This window comes from Oryctolagus cuniculus, chromosome 4 (assembly GCF_051225735.1).
Source record: "Oryctolagus cuniculus isolate XC-2025 breed Fujian yellow rabbit chromosome 4, ASM5122573v1, whole genome shotgun sequence".
NCBI lineage: Eukaryota > Metazoa > Chordata > Mammalia > Lagomorpha > Leporidae > Oryctolagus > Oryctolagus cuniculus.
In genome coordinates, this window is record NC_142870.1 from 115,758,348 (window position 1) to 115,782,091 (window position 23,744).

A 23,744-nucleotide genomic window follows, 5' to 3' on the forward strand; every position below is an offset into this window, starting at 1 on the left:
TCATTTTATTTTTTCTTTCCTAACCAAGAAAGCTCATTTTTTTTGACAGGCAGAGTGGGCAGTGAGAGAGAGAGAGAGAGAAATGTCTTCCTTTTTCCATTGGTTCACCCCGCAGTGGTCGCTGTGGCCAGCGTGCTGTGGCCGACGCACTGCACTGATCTGAGTCCAGGAGCCAGGTGCTTCTCCTGGTCTCCCATACAGGTGCAGGGCCCAAGGACTTGGGCCATCCTCCACTGCACTCCTGGGCCACAGCAAAGAGCTGGACTGGAAGAGGGGCAGCTGGGACTAGAATCCGGTGCCCATATGGGATGCCAGCGCCGCAGGTGGAGGATTAGCCTATTGAGCCACGGCACCAGCCATGAAGGCTCATTTTTTAAGACATCGTGGCTACAAAAAAAAATTCTCATTTCTTTTTATTCTATCTCAAGTAAAATTACCAAAGTATGAGGTTTTATTTATGTATTCCTTTAGTGTTCCTTATGGAAATAATTGTATTCCACAAATAATATCACTAGGCTTGACTTTTGATAAGATTTTCTAAAAAGTTCAAACTAATTTCATTTTCCCTCAAGTATCTACAGATTCCTGCCAAATAAGTGATTATATTATTTTTGTTTCAAAGATGAAAAATAGTTAAAATGAATTCCTGGAGGACACTGCGTGATAGAGGAATAAAATATAGATATATATTAACAGAGTCATAGCTTCCTAAGAATGAATCATTCACTTTTCATTCTAACTCCTTCCTTTTCCTGTTCTTTCCTCTCTTTTGTCCTCAGATGTTAAATTAATGCCTACTATGTGTCAGATATTTAGGTTGTGTTCATATTAAAAGGGTCAGCTATGATCTACACTTTCAAGATGATCACTGCGGTTTTGGAAAGGAGATTAACTACATATCTTGACTGTGATGGAGTAAGTGTTACACTAACATATATGAATATGGCACTCTGTGAAGCATGTAGCAAAGATTAATTTTACAACAGTGTAGTAGAAGGCAAAAGGGCAGAGGATTAATGGAATGGAAGTCACGAATCAAAATAAGGTGATTTCTCATTATTCACTGATCCTGTATTAGTGAATTCAAATTTATTTGTGATCCCCAAATCATGCTTTTGGTGATACTATGGTCATTTGAGGACAGGTCTGTGTGTGTAGTGATGAACAATGACTTGCCTGGCCCTCTTAGAAACCAGCAAGGGATACTCTGCCTTCTTGTTTCAGATTTCATACTAGGAGTGAAGGCTCTTTCGATGACATACTCAGAGCTGCAGTTTCGTGATTTTTTGTTGGTGATTTCATTATTTAAAATGCACCTTCCCCATGAATAGTATTGAAATGTTTTCTGTTGTTTCCAAGCTCAAGAACTAATCGATTTCACATTTGGGAGAAAACATGTGTTTTACATAGGCTTTCTTCAGGTATGAATTATATTCCTTTTGGCTGAGAGTATTGTTAAATAAGGTATCTTCAAGTAGTAACACACATAAAATGAGATTATGTATTTATAGGTTAAGAAAGATGTTGTAACCAGGGGGTCACAGGGACCTCACCCTGTATATTCCCCTAGGACACAGAAAAACTTTACCATGAGTAAGAAGTAACTAGATAAGGAATCCCAGGTAACTGAGAAAGAGGAAGAAAAGTAGTCACAGTAAATAGAGCAATCTCTATAGATCACAAATATGAGAAAATGAATTATATTTTAGGTAAGCCCAGGATGTCCAACATTTAGTTGATACTTTCCATGAAGCTCTACTTTTCTGTCCATCTGCCTAAGTTGTCTTTCTTTACCAGACCAAGTAGTTACTTTTCTATTGTATTATTTTGAGCATTGCTGGTCTTTTGCCTTTACCAGTCCTAAAACAGTTTCATGGCTTATTAAATTTATACATACTAGTAACTCAAAATCTGATTCTTTTTAATGTTACTGTTGTGGTAAATCATAGGAAAGTGCAGGTTGGGCATGCTAAAGAGAAAAGATCAGTTTATTAGTATCTGGTTGGTCTGGATTTAACATATTTGGGTTTAAGCTAATTAAAATTTTACAGAAATCATACTTGTGTTATAAGGACTCTCGGTTAACTACCTTATTTTTATGGATCTACTTCTTTTTTTGAAGACTTTTATTTAATAAATATAAATTATGAAAGTACAACTTGTGAATTATAGAGGCTTTTCCTGCCATAACCACCATCCCACCCACAACCATCCCATCTCCCTTTCCCTCTCCCAGCCCATTCTTCATCAAGATTCATTTCCAATTATCTTTATATACAGAAGATCAATTTAGTATATACTAAGTAAAGATTTCAACAGACTGCACCCACACAGAAACACAAGCATAAACTACTGTTTGAGTACTAGTTATACCATTAATTCACATAGTACAACACATTGAGGACAGAGATAATTCATGAGGAGCAGGTGCACAGTGACTCCTGTTTTGATTTAACAATTGACAATCTTATTTATGACGTCAGTAATCATCTGAGGCTCTTGTCATGAGATGACAAGGCAATGGAAGCCTCTTCAGTTCGCCAAATCAGATCTTATTTAGACAAGACCATAGTCAATGTGGAAGTTCTCTCCTCCCTTCAGAGAAAAGTACCTCCTTCTTAGATGGCCCGTTCTTTCCAATGGGATCGCACTCACAGAGATCTTTCATTTAGGTCATATTTTCTTTTTTTTGCCCCAGTGTCTTGGTTTTCCATGCATGGAATATTCTCTGGGATTTTTAGCTAGACCTGAATGCCTTAAGGGCTGATTCTGAGGCCAGAGTGCTGTTTAGGACATCTGTCATTCTATGAGTCTGCTGTGTACACTGTTTCCCATGTTGGAATGTTCTCTCCCTTTTTGATTCTATCAGTTAGTATTAGCAGACACTATTCTTATTTATGTGATCCCTTTGACTCTTAATCCTATCATTATGATCAATTGTGAACTGAAACTGATCACTTGGACTAGTTAGATGGCATTGGTACATGCCACCTTGATGGGATTGAATTGGAATCCCCTGGCATGTTTCTAACATTTGGATTTCCTCTTTTGAAAAATGTTTATTGAGGTCCTTGCCCCATCTCTTAAGTGAGCTGTCTGTTTTGTTGTTGTGGAGTTTCTTGATCTTTTTGTAGATTCTGGTTATTGAGCCTTTATCGGTTGTAAAGATTGCAATATTTTCTCCTATGCTGTTGGTTGTCTCTTCACTTTCCTGACTGTTTATTTTGCAGTACAGAAACTTCTCAATTTGATGTAACCCAATTGTTAATTTTGCCTTTGACTGCCTGTGCCTCTGGGGTCTTTTCCAAGAAGTCTTTGCCTATGCCTATATCTTGCAGGGTTTCTCCAATGTTCTCTGATAATTTGATGGTGTTGGGTCATAGATTTAGATTTTTAATAAATGCTGAGTGGATTTTTGTGTAAGGTGTAAGGCAGGGGTCTTGCTTCATGCTTCTGCACGTGGAAATCTTGTTTTCTCAGCATCATTTGTTGAATAGACTGTCCTTGTTCCAGGAATTGATTTTAGATCCTTGATCAACTATAAATTGTCTGTAGATGTTTGTATTGATTTCTGGTGTTTCTATTCTATTCTGTTGTTTATCCTTCTGTTTCTGTACCAGTACCATGCTGTTTTGATTGTAACTACCCTGACATATTTCTTGAAATATTGTATTGTGATACACCCGGCTTTGTTTTTGTTGTACAAGAATGCTTTAGCTATTCGAGATCTCCTGTGCCTCCATATGAATTTCAGCATCAAGTTTTTTCCAGATCTGAGAAGAATGTCTTTGGTATTTTGATTGGTATCATATTGAATCTATAAATTGCTTTTGGGAGAATGGACATTTTGATGATATTGATTCTTCCAATCAATGAGCATGGAAAGTTTTTCCATTTTTTGGTATTCTCTTCTTTTACTTTCTGTAAGAATTTGTAATTCTCACCATAGAGACATTTGACGTCCTTGGTTAAGTTTATTCCAAGGTATTTGATTGTTTTTGTAGCTATTGTGAATGGCATTGATCTTAGCAGTTATTTCTCCCTTGTGGCATTGCCTGTGTATACAAAGTCTGATTGTTGTACATTAATTTTATATCCTGCTACTTTGCCAACTCCTCTATGAGTTCCAATAGTCTCTTAGTAGAGTTCTTTGGATCCTCTAAGTACAGAATCATATCATATGCAAAGAGGGATAGTTTGACTTCTTCTTCTTAAATTTGTATCCCTTTAATTTCTTTTTCTTGCCTAATAGCTCTGGCTAAAACTTCCAGAAATATATTTAATAGCAGTGGTGAGATTGGGCATCCCTGTCTGGTACCAGATCCCAGTGGAAAGGCTTCCAACTTTTCCCCATTCAATAGGATATTGGCCGTGGATTTTTCATAAATTGCTTTGATTGTATTGAGGAATGTTCCTTCTATACCCAATTTGCTCATCATGAACAGGTGTTGTATTTTATCAAATGATTTATCTGCATCTACTGAGATAATCATGTGGTTTTTCTTCTGCAGTCTGTTAATGTGGTGTATCACACTGATTGTTTTATGAACATTGAATCATCCCTGCATACCAGGGATAAATCCCACTTGGTCTGGGTGGATGATCTTTCTGATGTGTTGTTGCATTCTATTAGCCAGAATTTTATTGAGGATTTTTGCATCTATGTTCATCAGGATATTGGTCTGTAATTCTCTTTCAATTTTGCATCGTTTTCTGGCTTAGGAATTAAGGTGATGCTGGCTTCATAGAAAGAATTTGGGAGGATTACCTCTTTTTCCATTGTTCTGAACAGTTTGAGAAGAATTGGAGTTAGTTCTTTAAATGTCTGGTAGAATTCAGCAGTAAATCCATCTGGTCCTGGGCTTTTCTTTTTGGGAGGGCCTTTATTACTGATTCATTTCTGTCTCAGTTATGGGTCTGTTTAGGTTTTTGATGTCTTCCTGGTTCAATTTTGGTAGATTGCATGTGTCCAGTAATCTATCCATTTCTGATATATCTCCCTGTTTGCTGGCATACAAGTCCTTGTAGTAATTTCTAATGATTCTTTTTATTTCTGTGGTGTCTGTTGTTACATTCCCTTTTTCACCTCTGATTTTATTGATTTGGGTCTTCTCTCTTCTTTTTTGAAGTTAGTGGGCCAATGATGTGTCAATTATGTTTATTTTTTCAAAATATCAGGTCTTCATTTGGCTGATTTTTTATAATGTTTTTTTTTGATTTAATTCTGTTGATTTCTTCTGTAATTTTAATTATTTCTCTTCTCCTACTGGTTTTGAGTCTGCTTTGCTGCGGTTTTTCTAGTTCCTTGAGATGCATTGATAGCTCATTTATTTGGTGCCTTTCTAATTTCTTGATGTAGGCACCTATTGCGATAAACTTTCCTCTTAACAATGATTTTGCTGCATCCCATAGTTTTGATATGTTGTATTGTTATCCTCATTTATTTCCAGAAAGGTTTTGAGATCTCTTTTGATTTCTTCTATGACCCAATGTTCATTCAGGATCATGTTGTTCAGTCTCCATGTCTTTGCATACTTTCTGGGGTTTCCTGAGTTGCTAATTTCCAGCTTCATTCCATGGTGGTCTGAGAAGCTGCATGGCATGATTCTAATTCTTTTGAATTTGCTGAGACTTGCTTTATGGATAAAAAGTTCTGTAGATATCTGTTAGATCCATTTAGGCTATAGTATCATTTAAATCTGTTTCTTTGTTGATCTTCTGTCCGGTTGATCTTTCTATTTCTGAGAGTGGAGTATTGAATTCCCCCAGTACTATTGTATTGGAGTCTCAGTCTCCCTTTAAGTCCCTTAACATATCTTTTAAATAAACCATTGTCCTGTAATTAGGTGCATATGCATTGATAATTGTTATATCTTCCTGTTGAATTTATCCCTTAATCATTATATAGTCCCCCTCTTTGTCTCTCTTAATAGTTTTTGTGTTAAAGTTTATTTTGTCTGATATTAAGATGGCTCTTTTTTTGTTTTGTTGGCCTGGAATATATTTTTCCCACCTTCCACTTTCAGTCTGCTTGCATCTTTGTTGGAAAGATGAGTTTCTTGTAAGCAGCAAATTTGTTAATCCATTCATCCAGTCGGTGTCTTTTAACTTGAGAGTTGAGGCCATTTACATTCAATGTGACTATTGATAAGTAGTGACTTTGCCCTGACATTTTTCCAAAGATATTTCTAAAATATGCTTCTAACTTCCTGTTATCTTTTACTGGGAAATTTTCTTCCTTTACCTTCTTTCTTATTGATGGCTGTATTTCTGTGTGTAACACATTTTTTTTTTTTTTGGACAGGCAGAGTGGACAGTGAGAGAGAGAGACAGAGAGAAAGGTCTTCCTTTGCCGTTGGTTCACCCTCCAATGGCCGCCGCGGCCAGCACCCTGCGGCCGGTGCACCGCGCTGATCCGATGGCAGGAGCCAGGATCCAGGTGCTTTTCCTGGTCTCCCATGGGGTGCAGGGCCCAAGCACCTGGGCCATCCTCCACTGCACTCCCGGGCCACAGCAGAGAGCTGGTCTGGAAGCGAGGCAACCGGGACAGAATCCGGCGCCCCGACTGGGACTAGAACCCGGTGTGCCGGCGCCGCTAGGCAGAGGATTAGCCTAGTGAGCCGCGGTGCCGGCCCTGTGTGTCTCACATTTTTAAGCATCTTTTGAAGGGCAAGATGAGTAGTGACAAATTGTTTCAATTTCTGTTTGCTATGAAAGGTTTTTATTTCACCTTCATTCGAAAATGAGAGTTTAGCAGGATATAATATTCTGGGCTTGCAGTTTTTTCTCTTAGTACTTGGGCTGTATCTCGCCATTTCCTCCTAGCCTGTAGGGTTTCTGATGAGAACTCTACTCTGTGTCCTGTGCTCTGTCTTCTAAATCCAATATTCTCTCTTCTACCTCACTGATTCTGTTTTTAAGACTCTCAAATGTGTTTTTCATTTGTTCTATTGAATTCTTCATTTCATTTTGGTTTCTCTTCAATATCTCAATTTGATGTTCTACTAAGTTTTTCATTTCATTTTGATTCCTCCTTAAGATTTCATTGTCATGAGGGAGATTTTCTGTCCTACCCTGTATGAATTTCTGTAGTTCATGCATTTTTTTTATTGAAAGGCAGAGTGGACAGTTAGAGAGAGAGAGAGAGAGACAGAGAGAAATGTCTTCCTTTTGCCGTTGGTTCACCCTCCAATGGCTGCCACGGCCGATGTGCAACAGCCAGCACATTGCACTGATCTGAAGGCAGGAGCCAGGTGCTTCTCCTGGTCTCCCATGCGGGTGGAGGGCCCAAGCACTTGGGCCATCCTCCACTGCACTCCCGGGCCACAGCAGAGAGCTGGACTGGAAGAGGGGCAACCGGGACAGAATCTGGTGCTCTGACCAGGACTAGAACCCGGGGTGCTGGCGTCGGAGTCGGAGGATTAGCCTATTGATCCGTGGTGCCAGCCACATTTGTTTTTGATATCTTCTAAATGCTCTTATAAATTTTTTGAAATCTGTATCTCTCATTTCTTCTATCTCATCATCTTCATAATCTTGAATTGAAGTGTCATGTTCATTTGGGAGCATCATGATCTCTTCCTTGTTCTTGTTTCATCTGTTTCTGTGTATGTTGTTTGGCATTGTGGAAATATTCTTTGGTTTCTTCTTTTTCTTCTCGTTGTAGGGGCTTTTCTCATTATACTATGACTCTAGATTATTATGAATCTAGGTTTGTTGTGTGTGTGGCCTCTATTCAGTTCTTCAGTGTTAACGATGTGCCAAAGGTGACATACCCAGGTTTGGCGTGATAAAGATTCTCTCCCTCTTTTTTTTTATTCAGAAGGGAAGTAATTCTCCTCAGCTGAGCTCTTTTTCTTAATGGCAATCAGTGCATGAGCGCTAGCCCCAGTGGATATAATATTTGTCTGCTCTTTCCCAAGGACCACACAAAGGATCTGTGCAGTCCTCAATGTCAGCTCAGATACCCCTGCAATGTCTCTTACAGGTAGCCAAGGTTACCGAGTTTGTGGCATCTCTCACTGAGACTACTCACGTCTCATCCACACTGACTTCTCCCACACACCCTTAATTTTCTTTTTTCACAGTTCCAGTTCATAAGCTCACTAGGTCTTAGTCTCCTGTTATTATTCCCAACCAGAGTCAAGTTTTTCTCTTTGGTTGAGGGCAGTTGCAGCCCTGAGCTGACACAGCTGTTATGTATGTCCGAAATTGTGTCTGCTCTATTGTCTCACATGCCTTTGTAAGGTGTGTGGAGAGAGAGAATTGTGTCCATACCTTCCTTTTTTTTCCTATCCTCTAGTTAGGCTGGTGTACTTTCCTCCATGGGGCTTCAAGCCTCATTCCCTCTAGGCTGTTCCTGCCATTTTTCCGCAAGTGTCTGGGGCTACTGTGGTTTCACCTCACCTCTGTTTCCAGCACTGGTGTGGAAGAAAAGATTCTTGGCTGCTGGGCTCCAGAGCTGTGGGTGCCTATTTCCTCCATGTAGATCCACCGTGTCCCTCTAATTCCAGAAGAGTTCTCTCTGCAGTTTTTTCCCCTAACTTCCCTGAGACTACACCATCTCCACTTTTATTAAACTATCTTTTCCTGGACTATCAGTGAGCTCCCTCCCTATTCTGCCATCTTGGAACCACCCTTGGATAACTACCTTTAAAGAAATAATTTTTCTAAGAGAATCTTCTTAATACATGTGGCTTTTTTTTCAAGGCTGGCAATATTAGGAGAATTGTGTCTATTCTGATGTCTATGTTGATTTTTAATCCATGTTTTTAGGTGTTATGACCCTAGTCCAAAGCTGCTTTCCACCCTTCTCAGTTTTTCTCATAAAGGCCGACATGTGTGGATCATAATAATGGGTGTTGTGGAGCAGAAGAAGAAAAATTGTGGAGATTTTCATGACTCATTTCCTGTGATGTCACCTTCAGTGGACTGCATTCCTGGACTAACTCTCCACACAGATTTAGGGTGATCTTGACACTTCATACCACTTTGGACACAGATATAGTAACTAGGATGTTTAATTTGTCTCACTACCCTTATTTTCTTACACTTTCACTTCTTCAGAGTTCTTAGAAAGCAAACCTTTCAAAATATCTCTTGTGTGGCCCTTGACAATATTCTAATGCAAATCCTTGCCACTGCCTTATTAATGCTAAGAAAAAACCACTTTCCATAGGAATTTAAGCAGAATTCCCAGGCTATGTGTATGATGATCACATGAGATCATATCAGTGCTGAATGAGTAACTGTGATTCATTCCACGTGTAAAGCTGAAGTGTCTGGTGATTAGCAGAGGATCAAAGACAGTGGGAAGCACATACCATGAAAGGAAAACTTGTGTTTTGTTACCAAGGAAATGAGAGAGAGATGTTAGGCAGACAAAACAATGTTTGCCCACTGTAATTCATAACTTAAAAAAACCTTTCCTGGGTATAGTTAAATCACTGCTTGGGATTCATGCATCCCATATTGAACTCCCTGGATTCAAGTCCCAGCTCTGCTTCCAATCCAGTTTCCTACTAATGCACAATTTGGAAAGAAGAAAGTGATGACTCAAGAAATTGCATCCCTGCCACCCTCATGGCAGACCCAGATTGAATTACAGTCTCTTGGTTTTGGCCCATCTCAGCCCTGGTTGATGCAGTCATTTAAACTAGCAGATCAAAGGTTCTCTCTCTCTCTCTTTTCTTCTCTCTCTCTCTCTCTCTTCCTCCCCCAATTCTGAATTGCAAATAAAAGATAGCAATAAAAACAACTTTCAAGGCCGGTGTTGTGGCTCATTAGATTAAACTTCCGTCTATGACACTGCCATCCCATATGAGTGCCAGTTTCAGTCACAGTTGCTCCACTTCCAATCCATTCATTGCTAATATATCTGAGAAAGCAATAGAAAACTGCCAGATTGCTTTGGCCCCTGACACCATGTAGGAGACTTGGATGGAGTTTCAGTTTCTTGGCTTCAGCCAGGTAGAGCCCTTACATTGGCAGCCATTTGGGCAGTGAACCAACAAATATAAGATCTCTTTCTCTACATATCTCTCTATCTCTCTCTTTCTCTCTGTAACTATATCTTTAAATAAAATACCTGATGTCAAGACATACCACAAGCACTGATATTCAAAAAAAAACCTGGCAGTGGCACAAGAATAGACATGTAGAACAATGGAAGAGAATAGAAACTCCAGAAATCAATCCATTTATCTACAACCAACTTATTTTTGACAAATTAGTTAAAATAAATCTATGGAGCAAGGACAGTTCTTTAACAAGTGGTACTGGGAAAATTGGATCTCCATGTGCAAAAGTATAAAAGTAGTCCTATATCTTACACCTTACACAAAAATTCACTCAAAATGGATCAAAGACCTAAATCTAGGAGCTGATGTCATCAAAGCATAAGAGAACATTGGAGAAACGTTCTAAGACTTTGGCATAGGCAAAGACTTCTTGGAAAAGACCCCAGAAGCACAGGGAATTAAGGGAAAAATTGACAAATGGGATTACGTCAATTTGAGAAGCTTCTGCACTGCAAAAGAGACACTCAGCAAAGTGAAGAGACAACAGAATGGGAGAAAATAATTGCAAACTACACAACTGATAAAGGGTTAACATCCAGAATCTATAAGGAGCTCAAGAAATTCAACAACAACAAAACAAACAATCTAGTGAAGAAATGGGCAAAGGACTTGAGCAGGCACTTTTCAAGAAAGGAAATTAAAGTGGCCAACAGACACTTGAGAAAATGCTCAGGATCACTAGCCATCAAGGAAATGCAAAACAAACCTACAGTGAGGTTTCACTTAACTCCATTTAGAATGGCTCTCATACAGAAATCAACAAATGGCTAGTGCTGGTAGGAATGTGAGGGAAAAAAAAGGTATCCTGGCCCATGTTGGTAGAAAAATAAACTGGTACAACTACTGTGAAAGTGAAGTATGGAGATACCTTAGTAATCCAAATATAGAGCAATCATAGTCCAGCCATCCTTCTCCTGGGAATTTACCCAAATCAAAAGAAATCAGTATATGAAAGAGATATTTATATGCCCATGTTCATTGCAGCATGATTCACAATAGCTAAGATATGGAATCAACCCAGATATCCATCAATTGTTGACTGATAAAGAAATTATTATATATGTACACTATAGAGTACTACTCAACTTTAAAAAAAATGAAATCCTGTTTTGCAATAAGCTGGTTGCAACTGGAAACCATTATATTTATTGAAATAAGGTAGTTCTGGCTGGTGCTATGGCTCACTAGGCTAATCCTCCACCTGCTGTGCCGGCACTCTGAGTTCTAGTCCCAGTTAGGGCGCCGGTTCTGTCCCAGTTGCTCCTCTTCCAGTCCAGCTCTCTGCTGTGGCCCAGGAGTGCAGTGGAGGATGGCCCAAGTCCTTGGGCCCTGCACCTGCATGGGAGACCAGGAGAAGCACCTGGCTTCTGGCTTCAGATTGGCACAGCGAGCCGGCTGTAGTGGCCATTTAGGGGGTGAACCAATGGAAGGAAGACCTTTCTCTCTGTCTCTCTCTATCATTGTCTAAGTCTATATGTTAAAAAAGAAAGAAAGAAAGAAGGTAGTTCCTCAAATACAGATACTGTATGTTTTCTCTGAGTGAAGCAACTAATAGATTATCTGAAATGTAATGTATTGGAGTGAAATAGACATTTTGAGATTTAATGACTGTTTATAGCCCTGGTTTCTTCCATTTATTTTTTTACTCATACTATTTTTGAACTCTTTTATTTAGTGTAGGTTTAACTATATGATAATTCAGCAAACTGGAAATAGATATTTGTAAACATTAAAAGTGGGAATGTGAGAGAGAGTAGGAGAAGGATCAGAGCATATATATAGGAAATACCTGTAACTTGTATAACTTAAATAGTATTTTAAAAAATCAAAATAAAAAATACCATAAAACAGAGAACAATTAATGGAGTAGCATGCCCTATGAACAATTGTTTTAAATGTAAATGACTTAAATTCTTCAATTTGAAAATGTATAAGATCAACCATATACTACCTACAGAAGACCTAAATGAACTTTGATTAACGAAAATCAGTTCAAATGATCTACTGCTGCAATGGAAAATAATATTCTTTTCTTGCTTAATATTATTAAGTAGATATTTAATGCTTTTAGAAACAAAAAAAAAATTTAAAGCTACCCAGTAATAACAATGATAATAAATTAAGGTAGATCATTTCTCCAAAGGTAGAAAGAAACTTTTGTAGGTGATGGATATATTTGTTGCCCTGATGGCTTCATGGGTTCATTCATATCCACCCAAATCATCAAGATCTTTACATTAAATACATATAGCTTTTTATATATCAATTATACTTCAAAAAAGTTTTTTGAAAAAAAGCAATTTTCTACATAGTCCAACAAAAATCTCTAAGTCTGTAGACTGCTTGGCTACCTTTTTCTGTGTATATTTTCCCACAAAATTCACAAACACATACTGATCCGATGACATGGATTGATGTCATCTATATCTCAAACCAGTTTTTCCAAGGAGATTCATGTACAAATGGATTCTATGTCAATGATAGTTCAGAGAAGATTTAAATCTACTTTTAAGACAAAGGAAAAAAAATGCAGTTGTAAAAAAAGTCTTGCATCTTGAACTTGAAACTTTAAGCTTGATAATATTGCTTAAAATCATATTTTAAAATTAAAGTTTGTATTTTGACTGGATGATTTAAAAATGACAGATTTTTAGTTTCAAGTTTTCTTAACCTATTTCCTAAACACTTATGAAAATTACACCATGGTAAACATCTATTTTTGTAAAATATTTATGAAATTATTTTGTAAAATAATTTCACATAAAATCTGTTAATTGATTTATTTTTATACATTAAAAATGTAGTAATGCATGCCGGTCTTTAATTTAATTAATTAATTGATTTATTTGAGAAACAGAGAGAGCTCTCATCCCATAGTTCACTCCATTAATGAAATGGCCAGTGGAGGTGGGGATTGAGTTGGGATGTGATTTAAAGCTGCAAGCAAGAAATTCAGCCCATCTTCCCTATTTGGGTAGCAGGAACCAAAAGCTTGAGTATACCAAGGTGTATTATTAGGAAACTAAAATCCTGAGCTAGAGCCAAGGTACAAATAGAGGTCTTCCAACATGAGGTGAGGGTATCCTAACCAGCATCTTAACAGAACAGACCAAAAGCCTACCCATCACATTTTCATCTTTTCATATCAGTAATGAAAGTATGCTTCAACTGATAAATGTTTATCATGCTCTCTGATAGAAAAAAATCAATATTAATTACAACAATCTTCACAATAACCTTGTGACTTAGGCATTGTGATTACCATTCTAGTCTGACAAATGAATAAATTGAGGCACAAAAGGATACAATGCCTTTCACACAGACAGAAGGGAATTTTGTATTTTGACAGCAGAGTCTATGAATTCAGAGTTGTGCTCTTAACCAATCCATTAAGCTGATTTACCACTAGCATATATTAATGAATATGCATAGTATTTTTCATAATCATTAGAATATTGATTACAATAATGATAGTGACTATTACCTCAAATGTCTATAGATATTTAATTCCATATAAACTAAGTTTTCCAATATTAACACACACACACAATAGTCTATTTTCTGTTTTTACCAATAAATACACATGATACCAATACACAAAATAATAATTACAACCTAAGTCAGCAGATACATTAAAATTTTAGCTATTGTCATTTCCAAGAATAAATCTCCTGCAGGCGCTGAGGCTCACTTGGCTAATGCTCTGCCTGCGGTGCCAGCACCCCGGGTTCTAGTCCTGGATGGGGTGCCAGATTCTGTCCAGTTTGCTCCTCTTCCAGTCCAGCTCTCTGCTGTGGCCCAGGAAAGCAGTGGAGGATGGCCCAAGTGCGTGGGCCCTGCACCCGCATGGGAGACCAGGAGAAGCACCTGGCTCCTGGCTTCGGATTGGTGCAGTGCGCTGGCTGTAGTGGCCATTCAGGGGGGTGAACCAACGGCAAAAGGAAGACCTTTCTCTCTTTCTCTCTCACTGTCTAACTCTGCCTGTCAAAAAAAAAAAAAAAAATGAAAGAATAAATCTCCTGATATTTTGATAAGAAAAAGTCTTTTTGTTGCCATTAAGATTGTTTGCATTATAGTAAATGAGATACTTATAAAATGAAAACAGAATTTTTATTTACTGGGAAAAATAATTGAAAATTCCCTATTAGTAAAAGGAAATCAATTTAATGGTATTTTAGTACATCCCTAGCAAGTAGCCTCAGAATAAACACAAAGCAGATTTTTGGGTTTCTGGAAATTTACTACTTTAAAAGCATAATGTTGTTGTTTAGGAAATCTTTTCTAGTCATTTGACTGACACTGACTTCAAATTGAGAAATGTCAGTGGGTGGCAACAGAGCATGATATACTGATATAATGAGGAGTTAAATGACTTCAAGAGATACTGCCTTGTCTTGAATCTGTCTAGGATGCCACATTACTGAAAAAGTAATGCAATTACATAAATGAATAATGATTTAAATGTACTCTTAATAATCATTAATGCAGAAGTATTTTTCATGTCCTATATTCACAAAAATTGATATGACTATGACTAGACTTGTATTTTTTTCAGTGTTATTCAACACAGATAATGTCAACAAAGAAAGGAAGGAAAGAAGAAGGAAAGAAGGAAGGAAGGAGAAAGAAAGGGAGGCTGGTGTATTAGGCTAAGCCTCTGCCCGAGATCCCATGTGCATGCTTGTTCCTGTGCTGGCTGCTCCTCTTCCAATCCAGCTCTCTGCTTATGACCTGGAAAAGCAGTGCAAGATGTCCCAAGTGTTTGGGCCCCTCCAACCTAGAAAGAAGCTCCTGGCTCCTGGCTTTGGATCAGTGCAGCTCAGAGTGTTGTGGCCATTTGGGGAGTGAACCAAGTGGATGGAAGACCTTTCTCTCTGTCTCTCATTCTTTCTGTCTGCAACTCTACCCCTCCCTCAGATAAATAAATGAAAGCTTAAAAGAGGAAAGAAAGGATAAGAAAGGAAGAAGGAAAGAAGAAAAATTCTTTCTCATAATATATAATGCAGCATAGGATTAAATGGCAATAATCTAATTTTCTAATGCTGATGTTCTAAAGTTGATAAAAGTAATAGTTTTAATATTAGGGTCTGTAAAATGTCTTGGGAAAGCCACTGTCACATTTTTTGAAATCGGGAATGTTAAATCTTACATGTAGTTCACACAGTGAAAGTTCTTACCAAGTTCAGAATTAGACCTTTCCATTGTTCACTAAATAACAAAAAGGCAAATGAACAGTTAGTTTCCAATTAATTATAATTTAGGAGAAAAACATGATATACATGCTATAATTTTGACACTTACTTGTTTATCAAACTTTTGTAAAACTTATTTTTTGCCAGCCCACACAGAGTATTGGTGATACAAAAATTCTAAAAAATGTTCAATAAGAGAGAAATTTAATAGCTACCAGAATATGAAAAGCTAAAGAAAAAAAAAAAAAAGACCATGGCAAGGTTGTGTGGAAAATTCGATAAAAGCATAGGGCAGATACAACCATTCCATCTTCAGGAATAAAAGGAGTTATTGGACTGCCATACCTGTGCACTTTGTGTGTGTGTGTGTGTGTGTGTTTTAATTGACCAAATCTCTTTTTGGTTTACTTAGATATCTCTATCTCTACACCACGTGGTTCCTTTGAGAATATCAACAAACATTATCCATTTCTAATCTGCTCTACCACTTAACGAAAGAGGCTGTGTTCCAAGAATATCAAGAATCAGGTCTTCAACTCCAAGACAAACCACTGTGAATGGTTTGGGATCATCAGTCCTAAACGTGTCTTCTCCGCAGTTGAGACTGAGGCATGCACATTGCAAAAGAACTAAAGTGGGGTGAGATTATTCTGAATTTCCAGCATTTATATTGTCCACACTGGAGGAGAATGAAGCCAGAAATGAAAACAAGCCCCGTGGCCAGCACTAGGGCTCACTTGGTTAATCCTCCGCCTGCAGCGCCCACATCCCATATGGTCTCCAGGTTCTAGTCCCGGTTGCTCCTCTTCCAGTCCAGCTCTCTGCTGTGGCCCAGGAAGGCAGTGGAGGATAGCCCAATTGCTTGGGCCCTGCACCCACATGGGAGACCAGGAGGAATTACCTGGCCCCTGGCTTCGGATCTGTCAAATAAATAAAACAAAATTAATTAATTAAAAATATTTAAAAAAGAAAGAGTTACAAAGAGAGAGTGGGAAACAGAGAGAGAACTTCCATCTGCTTGTACACTGCCCAAACGGCTACAATGGCTGTGTGTTTTAACTGATTAAGGCTGAAGCCAGGAGAGCGGGGCTGCTTCTTGGTCTCCTACTTGGGTGGCATGGACCCAAAAACTGGGGCCATCCTCCACTGCATTTGAAGGCCATGATCAGGATTGGAAATGGAGCAGCAGGGACAGGAACTGATCCCCATGTGGGATGCTGGCATGGCATGTGTTAGTTTAACCTGCTGTGCCACAATGCTAGTATTAAAGTCATAATTTACTCACAAATGAAACAAAAAAACAAACGAACTGTGTCAAAAAGTAGAAAATTTCTTAAAAATTTAGCCTCTGATTCCACCACAATTGGGTTTTTTAAATGTATTTTTTTAAGAAACAGGAAGAGAAGAAGGAGGGAGGGAAGGAGGAAGACAGAGAGAGAGAGAGAGAGAGAGAGAGAGAGGTGTGAGTTAGTTCTTTCATCTGTTGTTTCACTCTTCAGATGCCCAAAAAAGTCAGAGAGGGAAAAGCCAGGAGCCAGAACTCAATCCAGGTCTCCAATGTAGGTGGCAGGAATCCAATCACTTGATCTATCTCCACTGCCTCATAGGTTCCATACTAGCAGGAATCTAGAGTTAGGAATGGGAGGTGGATATCAAATTCAGGCACTTGTATGAGACATGGACAACCTAGCTGCTAGGCCAACTCCCTTTCCCCCATAATTTTTTAAAGGATAGTTTATGTTATTTGTTAATGATGTTGTCCTTCTATTACAAATGGAGATAAAGATAGTGAAGAAAACTTCCTAAAGCTGTATATATGTAATTTAAAAATTTAAGGCTGTTTTTGAATGCAGTAGTTGATGTTTGAGTGGGTGAGTGTAAACCCATAACTGACCAAAACTGAACAGCTCATGTAATTTACCAAATTACACATTCAAAACAGTATCGAGGTCATTACTGTAACATAGTGGGTAAAAGCTGCCGCCTGCTGTGCTAGCATCCCACATGAGTGCTGCTTCAAGTCTCGACTGCTCCGCTTCCCATCCAGCTCTCTGCTATGGCCTGGGAAAGTAGTGGAGGATGGCCCAAGTCCTTGGGCCCTGCACTCGTGTGGGAGATCCAGAAGAAGGTGCTGGCTCCAGGCTTCAGATCGGCACAGCTCTGGCCACTGCAGCCATTTGGGGAGTAAACCAGGGCATGGAAGACCTCTCTATCTCTCTCTCTCTGCCTCTGCCTCTCTGTAACTCTGCCTTTCAAATAAATAAATAAATAAATCTTATTTTAAAAATTATGTATACTGAAGCATTCTAGAAAAGAATAGTAGGTTAGATTTTGTTCAGATAGATTTGAACAATATTAAGGATTGGAATTTATATTGATATTGTTGGGAATATCTAAGGATTTATAAAATTATATTTTTATGGTAATGTCACAATAATGTGACAGGAAAATATGGTAGGTGTATTCAAAAAAACTACTGCAGTTCACATGAAAAGTAACATAGACTTAAATTAAAGCTCTTGCCAAGACATTATATCAGGTAGAATCTGTATTATTTCATATCAATACTGTGTGTCAAGTGACAAGATGAGTTCACACGACCAGTTTCTGGCTTAGTCCATAAAAGGGATGATGGTGCTGTTCAATGAGAAAAGGGTACAAAGGAAAGCAGGAAATATAAAGAATGAAGAAAGTATCTATTTCAAGTGATACATATATTGGCATAACTTAAGCTTGTGTTTTGATGATTCTTTATCATCCATTAGAGCAATATCTTTGAAGTTCCATTGCAGTATCTTTGACATTTGTCAAATATTTATCTACAAACTGTATTTCTGCTACTTTCTCTTCCAATCCCCACCTTTGGTATTTTCCATTGAATAGTTCATAAACATCAAGTATGCTTCCATCTAGGAATGTGACATTTTATCAGTTACAGGTATTGTGCTTTCCTGTTGTATAAAATGTTTTCTCCAGCGACCAATTTTGCCTCCCCTTTGGTGAGTTTTTACAGCAATTGCCTACCTGCACAGAACGCTGCTGTTACTGCCAATATTCTGCCAATTGAAGCAGTGTTTTTGTTCAAATTCATATATATTTGGTACAGAAGATAGTGTTTTCTTCATTGAGGATTTTATTTTTTCCAGGTGATTACCAAAGGGAATATTTGCTCACAGCACCAATATCTCATAGAGTTTTAGTGAAAAGACTTTTTTCCATTTTACCTACCTAGTCCTGCTCTCCTCAAACCATATTTTGGGCTATGACAATTTTTTTTAACGACACTCACTAAGTTGCCCACTTGTAACATTAAGTGTTATTATATTAATCAGCTTAACTGCTTGGATTTCTCTGCCTTAAGGACTAATGTCACATGGGACTCTCAATCAAATGTACTTCCCTTGCTAATTTGTCAGAGTTTTTCACAGTTCAGCAATTTGACTTAAATCCTTAGACCTCTTAGAATCTGAATGACTTGCACATGTTTACATGTTCCACAGAATCATGCAAACTACTATTCCTCAATCGATCAGAGTGAAACCTGAAACATGAGTTACATATGCTCTTCCTACTCTCATTAGACAATTAAATTATTAGATAATCATTTATTTTTTATTTTTTTATTTTTTTAATTTTTTGACAGGCAGAGTGGACAGTGAGAGAGAGAGAGAGAGAGAGAGAGAGAAAGGTCTTCCTTTTTGTCATTGGTTCACCCTCCTATGGCCACCCCGGCTGGTAGCCTGCAGCCAGCGCACTGCGCTGATCTGATGGCAGGAGCCAGGTACTTATACAGTTCTCCCATGGGGTGCAGGGCCCAAGTACTTGGGCCATCCTCCACTGCACTCCCTGGCCACAGCAGAGAGCTGGCCAGGAAGAGGGGCAACTGGGACAGAATCTGACCGGGACTAGAACCCGGTGTGCTGGCGCCGCAAGGCAGAGGATTAGTTAGTGAGCTGCGGCACGTTTGGTTGAATATTGTAATCAATACACAATTCTTCTTAAGTGCTGAAACTTAACTGAAAAGTGATCACTGTTAAATATAAGAGTGGGAATAAGAGAGGGAAGAGATGTGCAATCCGGGACATGCTCAAGCTGACTTACCTCAAACGGTAGAGTTAGAAACATACCAGGGGATTCCAGTTCAATCCCATCAAGGTGGCATGTACCAATGCCATCTCACTAGTCCCAGTGATCAATTTCTGTTCACAATTGATCATAATGATAGGACTGAGAGTCAAAGGGAGCACATAAACAAGAATAGTGTCTGCAAATACTAGCTGATGGAATAAAAAAGGGAGAGGACGATCCAACATGGGAACCAGGATACACAGCAGACCCATAGAATGGCCGATGTCCTAAATAGCACTCTGGCCTCAGAATCAGCCCTTAAGGCATGCGGATCTGGCTGAAAAGCCCATGAGAGTATTTCAGGCATGGAAAGCCAAGACACTCTGGGGGGGGGGGGGAACCTAAATGAAAGATCTCTGTGAGTGAGATCCCAGTGGAAAGAACAGGTCATCAAAGAAGGAGGTACCTTTCTCTGAAGGGAGGAGAGAACTTCCACTTTGACCACGGCCTTGTCTAAATATGATCAGAGTTGGTGAACTCAGGGGGCTTCCATAGCCTTGGCAGCTCATGACAAGAGCCTAGGGTGATTACTGATGCCATAAACAAGAGTGTCAATTTGTTAAATCAACAACAGGAGTCACTGTGCACTTACTTCTCATGTAGGATCTCTGTCCTTAATGTGCTGTACATTGAGATTTAATGCTATAACTAGTACTCAAACAGTATTTTTCACTGTTGAAATCTTTACTTAATGTATGCTATACTGATCTTCTGTATATAAAGAGAATGGAAAATGAATCTTGATGTGAATGGAAGGGTAGAGGGAGTGCGAAAGGGGAGGGTTGCGGGTGGGAGGGACTTTATGGGGGTAAGCCATTGTAATCCATAAGCTGTACTTTGGAAATTTATATTCATTAAATAAAAGTTAAAAATAAAAAAAATAAAATAACAAAATTATTAGATAATCAAAGACAGAACTATGGCTTTGGTAGATTTTCATCTTCTATAACATTACAAAATAATACTTTTCCCAACAGACATCTAATATATTCCTTGTAAATGAATTTTGCTTAATTTTGTACAATGATTCTGTTGTCTTCAAGTATTTTAGAATGGGGCTTCTTAGGATTCAGTATTTGAGCCATCACTGCTGCCTCTCAGGCTCCACATTAGTAGGAAACTGGAGTCAGGGACCAGAGCCAGGAATCAAACTCGAGCACTCCAAAGCAAAACACAGGCATCATAACTGATGTATTAAACACTAGACCAAATGTCTGCTTTCCAATTTTCTCGTAAATGGATTTTGGCTATAGTTTTGATCACCAGATTTAATTACATAATAATGGAGTTTTATTTTGAGAATTCCAAAATCTTGTAGAGTAAGCCAACTTTGCATGTTGCATTCAAGCATTCAAATAATGTACCATGCCCAAGGCACTGTTGAAAACACTAGGAGGTGTAGCAATCAAGCATAACAGTAAATTCCCTCTTCAGGAAGTTTCTATCCTAATGTAGTTCACGTGGCAATCACATTTTATGGATGTATCAAACCTAGAAAATGTATCAAAACTAGATGTATCAAAACTAGAAAACTAGTTTAAAATAATTTGCATTGCTATTTACAAAAAAAAAAAATCAGTTGCTTCCTGTACTTTCAGTACATAAGCGGAGTATTTGCTTACAGAGATAGGTTCAACAAGTAAAGAATGATTTATTTATTGTCAGCAATCTCCTTTCATCATACTCTAATATCTAGTTTATCTTTGCCTGGGATAAATCCGATTGTAGGCTCTACAGATTTATTGTGACTCATTGGTGGTAAAAATTTCCATTGTAATTTAAAGAAAAAAATTATCATCTAATTCAAAGTTTTTGTCCTCCATTATGGCCTGTTTCCTAAACTTGCCCATTTTCTCTCTTTTCCCTATTTTCAGGCTATATATAATAACCATGGCTTTGATGCAGGTAAGAAAGGGATGAAGCAAATGGAAAAATTCTGTTTAATTTGTACAATAATCATCTGATTTTAATGTTCTGTGCATTCATTACATTTTAAATTTCTAAGTGCTAATTTTTTAATGCCTTGAAGTGTTTTGAGTTTAATATTGAACTTCCTCTTGTGAAGTTAAAGTGACTGAGACCACCAAACAAGACCACCCCAACAGAGAGAATAAAAGAGTTTATTAAGGGTAAAACTACCTGGCTGTGTCAAGAAGGGAGAACAGCAACTGTCCTTGCAAGGAGGTGTTTTTTTATGTGTGCTTTTAGCTAAGGGAGGGAGCTTGTGGGATGGAACAGCCAGCAGTTGGGGTAATAGGAAACTGGCTGTGTGCTGGGGCAGGTGCAAGGACAGGCTGCTATCTTGTGTCACAGGCTTTGTAGAGGCAGGCTGCTATCTTGTGTCACAGCTTAGCGTATCTCTGCTTTACTTCTTGAGCAAATGCAAAGCACATTTTGCAGGGGCATTTTCCAATAGGACCTATGGACAGGATATACATGGCAGTATGTGTAGAGTAATCTGGGCATATGCTTTGGAGCCTAACACCTCTGAGATAGAAACATTCAACTATAGCTTCCTTAAAGTGAATACTCTCACCTGAAACACACAAAATGTGTCTCGAACCTCATCATATTTCGACTTTTCACACTTCGCTGGTTTCCTGATACTCTTAGGATACTCAATGCCACTTAACCGGTGCCACTCACCACTGCCTCTTAACCCGTGTCACCTCTTCCTAAGGACCCTGCAGCTGTAATAGCCACCTCTTTGCTCACCATGCCTATGATTTGTGGGCCTTTAGGCTGTTGTTTCCACCATATCCCATATTGTAATTTCACCGCATGCTACTTTCACTCTAACACATTATCTTTTCCACCCTTCATTTCTAAGCTTAAATATTCACTAAGCAGAGAAATCTTCTGTAAAACACAATCTGAGTTGGCTCAGTCCTTTGTTTTCCACTTCAGTACATTAATTTGCAAATGCATAGTAATTCAGATTTAAAATTTTATTTATTGTGTATTTCAGTTTGACAAAATGTATGCTTCAGTATGGCATGGTATTTATGTTCTTTTGTTAGTACTTATGAGTTATCAACATATTTTTGATCTTTAGTATAATTCTTTAATTGTGTGATAGAAAGCATGACAATAGAGGTAGATATTTGACACAGCTATTAAGTGACTGCATAAGATGCCCAAATCCCATATCAGTATGCCACCTCCACCTCCAATTCCAGCTTCCTGCTAATACACACCCTGAGAGGCAGCACGTGATGGCTCGTGATGGTCCCTTGCCACCCACAAGGGAGACATGAATGGAATTCTGAGTTGCTGTCTCCTCTTGACCTAGCCCTGGCTGTTACAGGCATTTGGGAAAGGATTGAATCAGCTACAGGAAGATCTCTATCTCTATAGCTCTATCTATCTCTATCTCTATCTCTATCTCTATCTCTATCTCTATCTCTCTATCATCTCTATCTCTGTCTCTGTCTCTGTCTCTATCTCCATCTCTATCATCTCTAACTCTATCATCTCTGTCTTTCCTCTCTTCCCCTTCCACTCCCTCCTTGTATCTCTCTGCCTTTCAAATAAGGTGAATTTAAAAAATAAAATAAAATAATTGCGTGGTATTTGAGTAGAACAATTGAAAGATGAAATATTTACTTGCAATGAACATTCCATATGTTGCCAAGTAATACATGTGTTCTCTGGGTGTGGAGTTTTAAAATATTGTTGTAATTCAGAAATTTCATTATAACTTTTAACCCTGTTCATCATATACCAAAATAAGACTACCATACTGTTTTTGTAGTTTTTGTGATTTTAAATTAACAGACTACAATTAAATGTATGCCTTATACTTCTACTACTATAGTAGTTAAAATATGCTGCTGATTGTTATAATTATAAATCAATATTCCAGGTGCCAGGTTCTAGTCCCGGTTGCTCCTCTTCCAGTCCAGCTCTTTGCTGTGGCCCAGGAGGGCAGTGGAGTTTGGCCCAAGTACTTGGGCCCCTGCACCCACATGGGAGACCAGGAAGAAGCACCTGGCTCCTGGCTTCGGATTGGAACAGCACCAGCCATAACAGCCATTTGGGGAGTGAACCAATGGAAGGAAGACCTTTCTCTCTGTCTCTCTCTCTCACTGTGTTACCAGAGAAATGCAGGGTTCTTGTCTTCGTGCAAGAAAGAATTCAGGCGTGAGACAGAGTAGTGGAAAGTAAAAGTGCAAAGTTTATTAGGGAAGGAACATCCATAAGAACGGATGGGCACCTCTCCAGACAGGACCTGGGAGAGAGTGCAGTTGCTTGGACTGGGGGTGGGGGAGGAGTGAGGTTACATGGTTGAGTGGAGAGATTACACCTGGCCAGGCAGGCAGGCAGCTCAGCAGAGGCAGAGGGC

General features: G+C 38.6%; 1 pseudogene; it reads left to right on the forward strand.

Moving 5' to 3' along the window:
- The first annotated feature begins 843 nt into the window (after positions 1-843).
- Positions 844-23,744, forward strand: part of LOC138849528 (actin, cytoplasmic 2 pseudogene) — a 71,930-nt pseudogene continuing 49,029 nt past the window's right edge.